At 36.4% G+C, this 16,095-nt stretch overlaps 1 long non-coding RNA gene across 1 annotated transcript; it reads right to left on the bottom strand.

Annotated features, from left to right (window-relative positions):
• Positions 1-10,774: 10,774 nt before the first annotated feature.
• On the bottom strand, positions 10,775-11,449 carry LOC134791905 (uncharacterized). Its single transcript, XR_010144364.1, has 2 exons — positions 11,259-11,449; positions 10,775-10,887 (listed from the first exon to the last, which is right to left on the bottom strand). It is a non-coding gene; the product is annotated as an uncharacterized LOC134791905 (long non-coding RNA).
• Between the last annotated feature and the right edge of the window lie 4,646 nt (positions 11,450-16,095).

Here is a 16,095-nt window from a genome sequence, read left to right as displayed (position 1 = left end):
GAGTACTTAATCAATGTATATAAATCTATGTGTGTTACCATGATGATCATGGAGAAATACGAGGTCGATGGGAAATCGATATGCTTCACTATTTGATATAATATTTGATTGCGAGATACGCATACTTTAAACATTTAGAAACTCCCCCCTTATTTATACCCCTTTATTTATAGGATGTGAATAATAATTTCAGTGTTTTATCTGACAGTAACGTTTGCTACATTTTATTATTTTTGTTTGTTTCTGTAATAGTAGTAAATCATACTTACCTAAATGAAAAACAAAGGACCTTAATTTGGATGTGTGTTATTGTGTATTCTGTGGATATCTTTGAAGTTGCGTGTAGTACTGTAAAGTTGGAAACTACGCTTATGCGTAATATGTAGGGTCATATGTAGAGTCATATGTAGAGTCATATGTAGAGTCATATGTAGAGTCATATGTAGAGTCATATGTAGAGTCATATGTAGAGTCATATGTAGAGTCATATGTAGAGTCATATGTAGAGTCATATGTAGAGTCATATGTAGAGTCATATGTAGAGTCATATGTAGAGTCATATGTAGAGTCATATGTAGAGTCATATGTAGAGTCATATGTAGGGTCATATGTAGAGTCATATGTAGAGTCATATGTAGAGTCATATGTAGAGTCATATGTAGAGTCATATGTAGAGTCATATGTAGAGTCATATGTAGAGTCATATGTAGAGTCATATGTAGAGTCATATGTAGAGTCATATGTAGAGTCATATGTAGAGTCATATGTAGAGTCATATGTAGAGTCATATGTAGAGTCATATGTAGAGTCATATGTAGAGTCATATGTAGAGTCATATGTAGAGTCATATGTAGAGTCATATGTAGAGTCATATGTAGAGTCATATGTAGAGTCATATGTAGAGTCATATGTAGAGTCATATGTAGAGTCATATGTAGAGTCATATGTAGAGTCATATGTAGAGTCATATGTAGAGTCATATGTAGAGTCATATGTAGAGTCATATGTAGAGTCATATGTAGAGTCATATGTAGAGTCATATGTAGAGTCATATGTAGAGTCATATGTAGAGTCATATGTAGAGTCATATGTAGAGTCATATGTAGAGTCATATGTAGAGTCATATGTAGAGTCATATGTAGAGTCATGTAGTCAGAGCTATACATAGCTATACGTTGAGTGGTTTTCATGTAAAGAGTCGATGACGTATGTCCAGACGCTAGTATCAGTAGATAGGAAGCGCCATCTTAATCTTGTGGAATCGATGTTTGTGTAGGTATACACAATATACAACGCACGTGGATGGACGTGTGAGACTTTAATGCACGTGGATGAACGTGCGAGACTTTAACGCACGTGGATGAACGTGTGAGACTTTGAAGCGCGTGGATGAATGCGCTAGACTTTTATTCCAACTTTCATAAATATATTTACAACAATTTAAAATAATTAGTCAACCATATATCAGTATAATTTAATCATAAAAACATAATAAACAGTAATAATAATAAGCAAAGAAAAATTAATAAAATTTCTACACGTCTATTACTAATATGTTGAGTTCTCATCTGAGTGCAGTTTAGATTAAAACTGTATGAAATATCATATTATGTGTGTTATACACGAGTTGCTAAAATCCTAAGATTTTAATAATACTTTTATATTCACAAATTAAAAAAAAAAGAGACGAAGGAATTAGAAACCGACACTTGATTAATAAAGGAAACAACGATTATCGCTCGTTCGTAAATATAAAATTACATGTAATGGAAATCGATACACGCGTAGATTAATGATACCTGTTTTCTTAATGTTCAACTTGAACTTGGCTGGGCGCGTGAGTCATAGAGATTAGATATTCATAATGTAAAATATATATAAAACCAATGTGTATTACTGAGGAATATACGGTAAATTCTCTGCAAAAGAAATAAAATGTTGTTATGTTTAATTCATAAGTAAAGCTTTTAAATTTACACGGGAAGTCATTTCTTCCATTATTTCAATCACCATAGTACAACATCATTATGAACTTTTACATATCAAATAATAATTGATAAGGTGCTTCGCTTTTAATATACTGTCAAACTGTTCAATATTACTTGACAATTAAACATGATTATTATGCATATGTGAATTTACATATTTTTATATTCTAATACCGTGTTCGATAATCGATAATTCATAAGAAAGTCCCATTTATTTGAATGTCAATTTCAATACAAGTTATAAACTTACAAAAATTAAATATATAGTTTTTATTTAATGAGGCTTCAGAAAACGGTCCTTAATTTGTCTCACTTTAATTATTTACGAATATCTCGATCTAGTAAAATAGTATTATAAATAATATGCAAGATAAACTGTATTCTATATACCCACACTTTATTGTGTCCAGGGTTTTATACGTGAATTATAACAGTAATAATATTTTCCTTGTGACTAACGAATTAATTTATTAATAAGTCTTATTTTCGTATAGCCAGAATAATTTTAATAATAAACATACTCCAAGCATACATACATAATTACATGCATTAATTGTCGAATCTAATTTAATTAGTATTATCATTAATTCTTTAGATATGTCCGAATAGGGAATTAGGATAACAAATGCACCGTAATACCTATTAGACTTTAGTTTCCTTAAAAAAAAAACACGACTATAGCTGGAAATTAAATATTGGTATTCAAACTCAACTAAAATAATAAACTTGTTGGTTCAGATAAAACCTGTTGAAAAAAAAACAGTATTTCTTAGTCACTTTGTAACATGACTATTATTCGATCTAGATTCGCTAAGAGTATTGTTATAATGACCAAATACTTTTAAAAATAAATCGTAATGTAGATGTTCATCATTCATGTGGAATAATTAATTAACTAGTTTATGTCTGATGTTTAAATCCATTTTATGTGATGAGGAATTTGTTCTTGTAATGAAGTTATGAACTTCTGTAATAAAATTATTCATTCGTTCATTCAAATTTACAAAACCTAACGGTTACTTAGTTTATGTTCTTATACCTACTTGATGAATTTAATGGCTATATTTATGACCTAAGGCGTGTAAGCAGTTCAAATGAGGATTAGTCGGTCGCATTCATATTAAAATATAAAACTTTGACTGTTGATAATAGCAGGTTAAAGGACAATAGAACTACCTCTACAATAAGATTAATTTCTTATCAATTAAACTCTTCAAACGAATTCAGTCATAATATCTTAATAAAAAAAAATCGTTGGCAACAGGTAACGTTCGAAGTAATATCAAAAGTTTGTGTTAATTTAAATCAACATATTATATCATCAGATAATCAGTAGCCCAAAAAAAAAAAAACATAATCTGTCACTTATATTATTATTATCAAGATGTTTTTATATCTCGGCATAATTATGATTGCATTCATGTCAACTACGGGCTGGGCCCGAAGATATAAAATCAGAACCATGCATTCTTTATAGAGATGTGACACTTATGTCCTATTTTCATTATTAAACCTTATTGCGCAATACATGATATAGTGAATTGTGGACTATTTTATTTACAAATATTATAATAATTAATACAAATTAGGTACAATTTGGTAGCCATGTCGTTTATGTACTAAAATAATTGAAACGTAAAACAATAAATTCATAACATGCTTAAATCGAATATAACGATTAAATAAATCAATGAAACAAAAAACGAGTATTCAATAATAATTAAAAAAAAGGAAGTTTTAATTTCATATATCTAAAGAAAGTCTTGAAAGTTTCAGAACGACCCAGGAGCGTCCAGGTGAAAGGGCCAGGGTTTGGTATTCCATTACCACCCAGGAGTGCCCAGGTGAGAGGGTCGGGGTGTGGAATCACTTCCGACCCAGGAGTGCCTAGGTGAGATGGCCAGGGTAATGATATTCCTGTTCCTTAGCAGAACTAAGGTGCTTCTACGCAGAAGTACGTAACGATCGTTGACTACACCGCAGAGTCTTCGAATGCTGGCATCATGGCACGCGAAGCTGCGGCTAGTAGCGGCACGAGATCCGGTGCCCCGTGTTGCGCAGCATCAGCGTGGTTGGCGGCATCTTCATCCAGGATAGCTTCAGATTTGTCGACGGCACTATCGCAGTGGGCAGAACTTGCGTGGTCGGTGGCACCATTGCAGTTAATGAGAACGTGGCGTCGGTTAGGCAGACGGCGCAACCCGCGGTGACGCAACTATCTTCTGTTGGGGAAGTGATCCATGTATAGCGGTTTGAATATTTACGTGCAAAAGTGAATGGTGTTGTGTACGTATATTATATTATATTTCTTGATCATAATTATTGAAATTTAACAAGTGTTAAAGAAAATTTAATAATGCTAGATTGCGTAATCTTACAGATAATGAAACATAGTGTACCGTCTATTACGCTTATCGTATGAATTTTCTATTGTTTAATATATTTCTGCAGGCCGAACTAATTAAATTTATTCGTTTCTATGTTGACATATAGTTTCTTTAACCTTGATAACAGACTTGTAAAAATTCTTCGAAAACCATAATTTGAACGATTAATAATATTATGTTTTGGTATCGGCCACCTATTTCCTAATTATAATTAATTATCATTTTATTAACGCCTAATAATTAACAATATTACACATTATAATTATAATCTTATTAATAGTATATGTATATCGTGAAATCATGAGTGCACATGAGTATTACGTGTTTGTAATTTTATTTTCTGTTGTTACTTATTGTTATTTAATATGCATATTATGTGCATAAATATCATTCACATAGTAATATTGGATCAGTGAATCTTGGTTTGTTTTAATTTTGATTCATTATTTTCATAAATTGGTGTTTATTTTTATCATTTTAACTATTTTATATTAAGGTTTGGCGAAGGGTCTCGCCTCGAACAGGATGGCCGAGCTGTAAGGATCATTATTTATTAATAGCTTATATTTTGATCATTCTCACTTTTATTTATGATTAGCTTATAAAAGAGTATCAATTGACTCATACTTGTCACTGGTTCCCGCCATTTTGAATTGTTATAAAAAGGCCGGTATAGCAGTGACAAGTGGCCAGTTCGAGTACGGACAAGTTAGAGTGAAGACGTCTTGAATAATTGATTGTAAATTGGTTGTTATAATGTTAGTAACAAATGAATAAAGTTAAAATATTGGTACAAGTAATAGTTTTCATCATCAACCCGGTAATAACCCAACAAAATACTTATTATATTTCTTAAAAATATTATTCAACAGTGAAAGAACTTCTAAAATTTTAGTGCTTAATTAAAGCTCTCTAATATTCCTTTTTTTAACAATTTTATGAATAGTTAAAAAAATATTATTTACTTCCTTGTCCGTATTATCCGCCAACGATAGTCTTACATCATTAGCAGTGTTCTGAAAAATAAGTAATAGGTATTATAGTAACTATAATACCTGTTGACTTAATAACTATAATACCTGAAACAACTGTTGTTGTAATAAGCATTAAATATATATTATTTTTGTAAACCAAATACTTACAATTTTAATATCAGACACTTTGATTTTTTCAAACTTTTGCTGTCCTCGCCGTGTAGTAAATTGCTGTTTACTGCTGACATCGTTATCCTGAAAAAAAATAAAACTATCACCAGACTAAGTGTACGTAGATAATTCGTATATGTAAGTTATGTAAATAATAATATACAGTCTCACCTGGCTTCTACTTTTTTTCAGTTTATCTAAAATATAAACCGCCCTTTTTTCATTTTCTATACTTATGTTTATATGGGAAGCTCAATTCTTTTTATTTTAGATACCTAGATAATATTTTAATTAACATTAAAATATTTATAGCATTTAATTCGTCATTTTAACTGGTTTTATAAAAAGTCCCATTTATAAATTAAATAACAAATATTTGCATTTACACAGACACATGACTTAAATGGTCACTAAGTATATGCTCATTTTTATTATAAAAAAGACGGTATCCTGGATAACACTCTAAATAAATATTATTCTTTATTATAATATAAACCCATTTATGATTGCGACGTCTAAATCGAACTAGTTATTAATCAAAGACTGACTTAAAGCTAAACAAGTCATATGGTAATAAAGCAATTTTGCTATGAAATGAACTTAATATGAATTCAGTCTTTATTGTATTAAAAATAAAAATATCTACTTACCTTAGTTTTGTTACTAAATTGACTCAAATCTATTTGCGTCGCCACAAAACCGAACACGTAACGACCTGCTCAGTACACTCGCGACATATCACTGCTTGCGTCTCACTCAAACCGAACATGACGCGAAGTTAGAGGGAGGGGAAAAAGACCGAAGTCTTAGTCTATCCCTTTCTACACTGTATTGGGCCACTTTTGTATTAAGGTTCGATGAGGTTCATCATTTTAGGACTTTTTATAAGTGAAACTCAAAATCCGTAAATTTTGGATAAGGTCAGTATAATTCTAAAGGTGCGATATGTAGACTTAGTATGAGGATAAAGTTGGACCAAGCTAACTCTGCAAGGAATTTGACTATGACAAAGTGTGTTAATGTCAAACTTCTATGAATATAAAATATGTACAGTCACAATCAGATATATCGGAGCGGTCAAGGTGCTCAAAAATATCTTAACATGCACTCTAACGCCTTCACAATAGAGGCGTGTTCAGATATTTGTGAGCACCTCGGCCGCTCCGATATATCTGATGGTGACTGTATAATAACACCTTGTTTTGTTCAAGTCAGTGGAAAGTCAGCTTAGACGGACTTTAGCTGCAGTTTCTTATTATTTGACAATACAAAATGCGTTTTTTTTTTCAAATGCTTAACACATCCACTGCCAAGAACACATATGTGTGTTCATTTTGTACTGGAAACAGGGCGCCTGGCACCGAAAGTGTTAACACATTCATTGCCACCCAGCCAAACAAGATGTCCTCGCTAGGCCACAACCATTTCGTCATATATAGCAGTAGTACCATCGAACGAAATCATAAAATACCCGATAGTCGGGTTTTTCCACAGTGAATGTGTTAATATACATCACTTAAAAGTAAAAACTGTGTCAATATCAAGTAATTTTATTTCTTAGGACAAAGCTGCACAATCCTTACATATGAGCAAACAGAGCTCAATGCAACATTCTCCGGATGGCAGCCCGATGGAACTGAAATGCTGGTCCGGGACTTAAAGACACCAGCCAGTACAATTCCTTCTGCACGTCTGAGAACTCCAGATGTGTTAGCAATACATTTTGATACAGATACACAGCTACCTTAGTTTACAATTCTCAAATAAATCCATAGGTTAATTATGTTTACATTAAGAAGTCCAAGTTATTATTGTAAATATTACAACTAAGATATTGGAAACAACAGTAATAAAGTTTGTATGTAACATAAAATTTAAAGTGTTTAATTTGCAGTTCCACAAGTTCTATTGAGTTAAATACATGGCCATTGTGCATGTGCTTTTTGAAAAGAATTATAGATAGTGCCGACAAGAAATTGTAGAAAATTATTGAGGGCGCCACTTCCTACGTAACTGTCACATTTGACGTAAAATGCTTAAACATGGCAACAATTTAGCACGTATGGAATTTTTTTAGTTCCGTTTTATTTAATTTCTACTATTTTATGTCGCACTACTTGTAGCATTTGTAGCTAGTTTTACAAGTCGAACTAGCATGAAGCACAACTAGTGAGTAGAAAAGGATTTAAAAAAAATTAGAAAGCCGTTAAAATTACTTTTGCGCCATCTAATTGGACTACAATTTATTTTTATTTTATTACTAGCTAGCAGCTGCGCGGGGAAGTCCCCATGGTAAAAGGGGTTCACGTATAGGTACGTTCGATTAATCGCTTCGATCAATCTAACGAGAATTCTTCGAAATTACCAGCCATACACGGAGCAATTGGTCGTTTCGATCGGTGCGCAATCGAGGGATGCAGCGCTCAATACACAGAGCAATTGGTCGTTACGAACGTTGCGCGATCTCACGCGCGCTGTCTGTATGTTCTCTATAAACGCAAACTACTGAACGGATTTTCATGCGGTTTTCACCTATCAATAGTGTTCCTTGCGGAAGGTTTTAGGTGTATAATTTGTTTAGGTTCTATACCCGTGTGAAGCCGGGGCGGGTCGCTAGTTAAATACAAATTAAATATTCTATCCACTCTTGCTCTAAGACACCTAGATTACATTTGCCACGAAAAATAAGCGGAAACAAAACACACGTATCCGACATTACCATAAGGAGATCCTCCGAGCATTCGTTCTGGATCCGAATTAATCTAAATTCATCCGTGCAAGATTGGCAAGTAATCCCTACTTGGGGAGTGCGAGGTTCCCTTGCGGAACTTATTCTGCGCGATCAATTGACTATTAAGCGACAGATTTGGAGATACGATAACCTAGATGTTTGATACAAGTTTTTATCGTCGACTGTACTTTTCTTTTAATCGAGACGATCCTTACACCCAAAGTATACCTAATTTTTTAGATTTTGTAACCAAGAAACCACAGACCACCAATGGCTATGGAAGAGCCCAATGGCTAGGTAGAGACAAAAAACTATAGGTAACCTTCAGGGCCTGTGCTAGAAACATTTTCAAGAATTTATCATCTACCCCGTACTAAAAATACTTCTTATAAAATCTTACAATATTTATATTGTCATTCACCGCTGAGTTACGGTCGTAGCGCTACGTAGCCGATAACATGGGTTTCCCGGTATGTAGCGAAAATGCTTCGTAGAGGCAAAACGACAACCTGTCGATATTAGCTCCGAATGGGATACCTATAGGTACGATATACGATAAATAGGCAAACATTTTATAAGGCGATTTTATAAGAACTCGAATTTTTCTAGGAAAACCCACGAGGAAAGTCTAAAAATAAAAGTGACATGTCGTTAGTTACCTACCTACTCATAAGTAATGTGGATATATTTACATGTAAGTAGTACAGTCGCCATCAGATATATCGGGGCGGATAAGGCGCTCACAAATATCTGAACACGCCTCTATTGTCAAGGCGTTAGAGTGCGTGTTCAGATATTTTTGAGCACCTCGGACGCTCCGATATATCTGATGGCGACTGTATGTAATAAATCTTCATCCACGTGTTCCACTTGTTATATTACTTATATTATGTATGTATGTACATATATTATGTATTATGTACCTAAGTTTCAACAAGTTTCAACAACGTACTTATTACCTATTATAATTGTTGTTGTAATGTATTATCATTAATCACTTATATTTAAGTACTGATTATTTAATTACCAATACAGTTAATACAAGAAAGATAAATATTTCTATTTCTAACACAATACGTACAATCCCTACTAATATTATATATAGTTTACTCTGTCTGTCTGTATACCTCTTCACGCTTAATAGTAGGGGAGCCCACGATGCTAAATCGGGATTTACTCGAGCGTCATACAGACCTATTGGAATCGAAATATTAGACGATAAGAAGAAAAAAAAGTTTTTTTTCCAGCGAGCCGGAAAGCGTCTACAATTTTTTTTAAATTTCGGGAGGTTGGTGGAGGGTTAAAAAATCGTTAAGCAGTTTGTGGTTTTGGTCGTTTTTGTCCACTTTAATGCTATATTAACTGAATATAACACTTAGTTGTAGGCATTTTCTTAATCTGACGAACAGACGTTTGACGCCTAATTTTTACATTGTAACCGTCAGATTAAGGAGATGCATGCAAATAATTATCAGATTTAGTAATAGCACAATTATAGCGTTAATTTGGACTAATATGACCAAATCCACAATCTGCTTAACAATTTGTTGAACCTCCCACCAACCAAGGGCTCAACATAGATGGCTAAAAGGGGTAAAGGTAGACTACACGGGGTAGCAAGATATCATTCATATCTTAATCTGACGCGCTCGAGTTTTAAACACAAAAATCCCCTCTTGGGCTTCCCGCTGAGCAAATTTAAGATGAAATTTATTGGTACCTATGAAGATAGTTTGATTAACGGGGAGGGACATACACGGTGTATTTTTTAAGTCCGTTAAGTTCAAGGGTCTGAAATACTACGTTGCGTACCAAAACAGGCATCGTCGACGTTGGGGTCAAAACCGCCAGGCTAAAGTGGAACTGGGCAGGCCATGTACGACGTATGGGAGGTGGGCTAAACTAGCCACGGAGTGGGTGCCACAATGTAAACGCCGGCAGGGTCGGCCTAAGAGGAGATGGCGCGACGACTCAGCAACTGGACGGATGCTCCAGTTAATCGAGAGGATTGGAAGCCTAGGGGGGAGGCCTTTACCCAGCAGTGGGACACCTTATAGGCTCGGTAAAAAAAATGTTTTCGAGAGTGCATTCCCGAGCTGAAATATTAGAAAATACATAAAGAATAATTTGATGAATATCCTAAAAATTATCACCTACCTACGTTGCAACGCAATATACTGTGAAGCAAGTCTATATTATTGAATAGGTAGAGTCAAAAGAATAAAAAAAGAAAAGTCATCAAAAATTAAACATCGACACTTTACTATCATAACAAAAATTCTAACATTTCCAACACAGTCCCAAAAAGGCACCATTTACTATTACTTTCAATACTTTGCACTCTTAGCTTTTGCTGTCATTAAGTTCTTGACTTGCCGTGTTTCTTCACACGAACGCAGCCCACACCAGCCACGTACCTATAACCGTCCAGGCATTTTGTGGATCCAGGGCAGGTGATGCAGGCCAGGCATCTTCTTACTCTTTCGGAAGGTCCATATGGGATGGGGTCTGTGTGACTGCTGATTTCTTGAGGTAGTCTTTCTTGGGTATTTCTTGGATAGGCTTCGGGGGTGGGATGCGCAAGAGCGGCGGCTAGCGTCATCGCCACTACCAGTATGAACAGCAAACGCATTGTTCTGGAATATTAATTAAATTTTGAAAACAGACAGTAAATAGGCACCTACTTAAACATCCTGTAGGTTAACTCGGTTCACATCTCTAAACAAATGCGAAAACGAAAATGAATAATGCAATGATTACGTCTTGATAAAATATTATGATTTGAAGTTACATGATTATACTATTTGTAATTGTAGATGTTTTGTAGGATTTACGGATATGTTAGTATGGAAATAAACGACACGAGAGAAAGAAACGAAACGATTTCAGTAAACTTGACACAAGAAAAAAAAGAATCTAGTAATTTTGGCTAAATTGCGGAAAATAATTAAATAACGTACTCGTATTTAATCGATTGATGCCAGATTGATGCTATGAATTTACTTACATTCTGGGTTGCGTGTTTTCCTTGACAGCTCACAAGCGTTATTAAACTGGCTTAGCAAATATATACCGGCTTTAAGTATTGTCATCAATTAGTTATTCATCAGAGAGGAAGACCGGGGAAAAAAGGATTACGTAATAAGTAAAATATTTTGATATGGAAATGACGTTGTTTCTAATACCTAACACTAGTAGTCACAGTGGGTACCAAGTACGTCACAGCATACTTAGTACTTAGCCTTCCAAATGTTTCTACGAAATAGTTATTATTTTGCGTCTATTCATCGTCTATTTACGACTACGGCAAAGCTAAGAGTGAGGATTATACTTTTAGTAGGTACCTAATGTAGGTACAGTCACGATCCGTGATTGTTACGCCATTTAGGGTTCTTGCTAAATTGGACAATCCATAGCGTAAGTATGGACAACCAATTTAGCTAGGACCATAAATGGCGTGATGATGAATTGTATGTGGGGCTATGGGTATGTTTGTGTCAATCTACTCACTTTCGTGACCCAGTTTTGATACATCCTACGCTATATTTGCACTGACTTTTAACGAGGAAGAAGTTTTATAGGTATGTACCTACCTACAAAAAACCGTAGTCTAAAGATTTTGGACTTTTCCTGTTTCCAACGTTAAAATATAAGATGGATCTACAACTAGGTAGAGTTAGACCAAGAAAAGTCTGCAGAGATTTTGATAGCCCACGCAGTGCATGTGTTATTTTAAATGTCAAACATCTATGAAATTATAACGTATAAATAACTTGCACTGCGTGGGCTATCAAATTCGCTGCAGACTTTTTGGTCGAAATAAGAATACCTACATGTATGTAAAATGTGTCTAATCTTAGCTCAGAGGGTTAAATTAGAATGTCGGATTTGGGTCAATTCACCCAAACTTCCCCCTGCATAAATGCAAATCTATATATGTACGATATATATGGCCATTGCACGTAGGTAAGCGCGACAGGTACAAAGTAGTCATTTAATTAATGCAAAAATGGGGCACAAGGAAAAACTCAGTGTACCCAGTCAGAGCATGTGGTAATGTTAACTTGATTTTTATAAACGCCTGTAAAGCTATATTTAAGATTAAGCTTAAGAGAATAAATAGGTAAATATTCTGTATCTACCTAAATATTTTACTTAGCATTGACTTTATGTACCGTAGGGCAAAAGCCACCTACCACCTAGGCATTTTTCTTGTTAAGTACTTTGGGGAATTTGAGACGTCTAAGTGAGATTATTCAAGCTATTTTTGACATGAAATATGACTACAGGGACCCAAATTAATAAATTCTTTCATGGGCATTTGTTTCTTTAGGCTTTTTCAAGTTTATTTTTAATATTAGGTACGTTTTACGATGCCGGAAAAGTAACTTACGACAAGGGTCATTTTCCTGATTTAATTCCTTAGACATGTATTAGTGGATTGTGGATTATTGTCATTTGAGTGCGCGTCTGTAACCTAAAAATAATATCATTTGTAAAACATGGTACGTGGAATCCATGTCGGGCCATGCTCAATGTAGATTGTATTATTACTTGCATCACTATAGGTTAGGCACTCTTATGCCAGGATCAGTGGCGTAGCGTGAACTAATCTAGCCGTGGACGAAGTCGCATCTGCGAGGCCCTTTTCTTTCACTGTGCCCGAAGGGGCCTCGCGTGAGGCCTCCCCTGGGGCGCGAGGCCGTGGGCGACGGCCCACTTCGCCCACGCCTAGCTACGCCACTGGCCAGGATCGGCACGTACTCGTACCGAGTAGAGTGGCGAGACAGTAAAACGAAGTATGAAAGTGTTACTCGGCCGAGTAAAAATTCCAGCATACTTCGTTTTACTGTCTCGCCACTCTACTCGGTACGTGTAACCGAGCCCTTATGCCAGGATCGCACGTACCGAGTAGAGCGGCGAGACAGTAAAACGAAGTATGAAATTGTTACTCGGCCGAGTAAAAATTCCATACTTCGTTTTACTGTCTCGCCACTCTACTCGGTACGTGTAACCGAGCCCTTACAGTACCTAGCGAAAGTTTCTAAGCGGGCGAGGTGTCCAAAATGATCTTAGCACAAAACTTTATTTTCAAGGGATTATGGGCGTGTATAGATTATTTAGACCACATCACCCGCATAGCTACTTACCTGCCGCTGAAGTTTTGACTGTAGGTACATGCTATGGATATAATATAGGTAACAATCACTACTTTCACGATTTTTACATAATTTTGACCCACGGATCAAAATTAGAGAGGGCAGGTAAATTTTTTGGACTTTTAGAGCGTTTATTTTTAAATACATGATGATTCGTATCCGAGTAGTATCGAACACAAGTGGTTTATTGCGTCGTTTGGCGTGGCTCAACGTTGTGTCGTATCACACTGTCAAGCAGAAGGATATACTGATACCTCATACTTTTATAACTAACAAGGAACTTAATCGCGTAAAACTTACGTTTATTTATGACCCGTTTAGTGGAGTGTGGTGTGTTAACAGTGCACGTACTACTTATAAAGTATCGGTTAAAGGTAGCGCCGGGCTGAATCGATTGAGCAACAGGTCCGCCGGGCGAGGGTAAACAGGCGTGCGGCGCGCCTAAAAACTTGTACACATTCCGCGGGGAATAGGTCGGTTGCATTGCGCCTAACCGTAACGTAATAACTTTGCGAAAATTTTATTGTTTCGGAGGCAGGAGTTACGTTAAACTGGTCGTCGAAATCACCGAGTCTGAGATCACTGTTACCTATTCATATCATACCAGTTTGATATTAATAGGTATCAATCAGTATATCCTTCTGCTTGACAGCCTGATACGACACAACGTTGGGCCACGCCAACCGACGCCACAACCACTTAGAATTTTCATGTATGCTCCTGTATAGGTACATCATTATTGCATACATTTTAACTTAGCCGTGTAAAGAAACATAGCCAGATTAAGTATGGCAATAGCAGTTTAACACGACCTCAGACATAGTAATACCTCATGACCTAGCTTAGCCAAGAGCCAAGTCTCCGAAAGTGGACCCTAAAGTTTTCTAAATCAAAGGTCAGAAGCTGCGTGTAGCGCTAACCACTAGATATTTCATATAGCCGGTGACCGCTGCCCTAGACCTGGACTTATTGTTGACCTTTGCCTGACGACTACTTGCCTCAGAGAACTAAGCGCCACTTGCACCATCCCTCTAATCCGGGGTTAACCGGTTAAACCGTTAACCCAGTGTAAAATTGTACTGGTAACCATGGTAACTCCAGGTTTAACCGGTTAACCCCGGGTTAGTGAATCGTACAAGTGGCCCGCCTAAGTCTTGTACTGTATTGTACAGATGTGCAAGCTGCAAGTGGCAGAAAAATTGGAAACTTCTGGAAAAAACACAAGAAATAAAGGAAACTTTCATTTTGGAAATGGAAAATTTCGATTCCTTCAAAATATGAGCAGTTTTCGAAATTTTGCAAAGTGCAAAATTCGGAATTTTGAAACTTTCCAACGGCACATTAGTCAGTAGGTACTGTATTGTATCATTTCCTCATTGCACAATAGACAAAGATAAGCTCCCTGCACAGTTTCCTACAAATCCTTGAATTTCCTAAAAATTCTTCGAGCCCTTACCTTAAATCTGGTAGAGATTGGGAGGCCACTATAGAAAAGCACTCAACGAACGATATTGGCGACCGAAGCTTGACGCGACTGCTCCGTAAGCGATAGGAATAACCCTATCTTCAGTTCTTACGCTCCATTTGTCTTTGTCACACTAATTAATTGCCGTCGATTTCTATTTAATCTGTGAAATTGGCTATATTAATTGATTGGCCGTTTGAAATTAGAGACGTAGAAATTATTAGTCTGTGTGAATTTATTAAATGAAAGATTACGTAACAAAGTAGGCAACATGTAAACAATTTAACATCTCAATTTTACGTACAGTGACTATCAAGACACTGTCTTCCAATGGTTGGTGGAACGATAAGCGCCCTAAAGGCCACCCCACACTAACGTATTTTGAGTATCGGCGTCTAGTCAACCCTGTGGCTGCTGCTCGACGCAAAGTTGACGTAACTGCGCAGCGACGTCATTTTCTATAACGTTGACTAAACGCCGACACTCAAAAGACGCTAGCGTGGGATGGCCCTAATGTGTGAAGCAATAAGGGTCGCTATCCACAGCGAGGGCCGCAGCAGCTAGCACAGAGTCCGCTTTTGCAGCCCCCTATGCAGCCATGACCGCAACTGAAGTACGAGCCAGCGCAGCCGCCTCGGGATCTGTGACAAACATTTATTCATTTAATATTTATTGCAAAGGAAATAACGTAGAAAAGGCGGACTTAAGAATACTAGTTCATCGCAATTTCACGTGCACAAAGTCAAGTTTCCGCATAAAAATTATAGACAGTTTATGCTGACTCAACACCGATTTGGAAAGCGACAGTGTAAAGGTGCCATTAAAAGTAAAGTTCCTATAAAAACTACGTCACCACAAATTTATTGCAGAGTTAGCTTAGCTAAGACAAATTGTAAGTATCTTGACTGTTGAGGAAGCACTTCTATTGGCGCAACTGCGCAGCGAACCTATTTTCCATTGCGGTGACTAGACGACGACGCTCAAAATACGCAAAATAATAATGTGTTGGGGGCCTAATGTTACTAACCCGTGTATGACGCCCCGGTCCCCGCAAGGCGAACAGCAGTTAGCCCCGTACGAGTGTATGCAACAGGGGCCCGTTCCGCAATCCATGCGGCCGCCGCAGCCTCCACACGGGCTGCACATGTTGCCTTGGCAACCGAGACAGCAGTTCCGGACTGGCATTTTGAAGTTAAGGACTGGTACTGAAAGAAAAACCT

This window comes from Cydia splendana, chromosome 6, assembly GCF_910591565.1.
Source record: "Cydia splendana chromosome 6, ilCydSple1.2, whole genome shotgun sequence".
Taxonomy (NCBI): domain Eukaryota; kingdom Metazoa; phylum Arthropoda; class Insecta; order Lepidoptera; family Tortricidae; genus Cydia; species Cydia splendana.
Note: the sequence above shows the minus strand (reverse complement) of the source record. Positions and strands in the feature narration are given on the sequence as shown.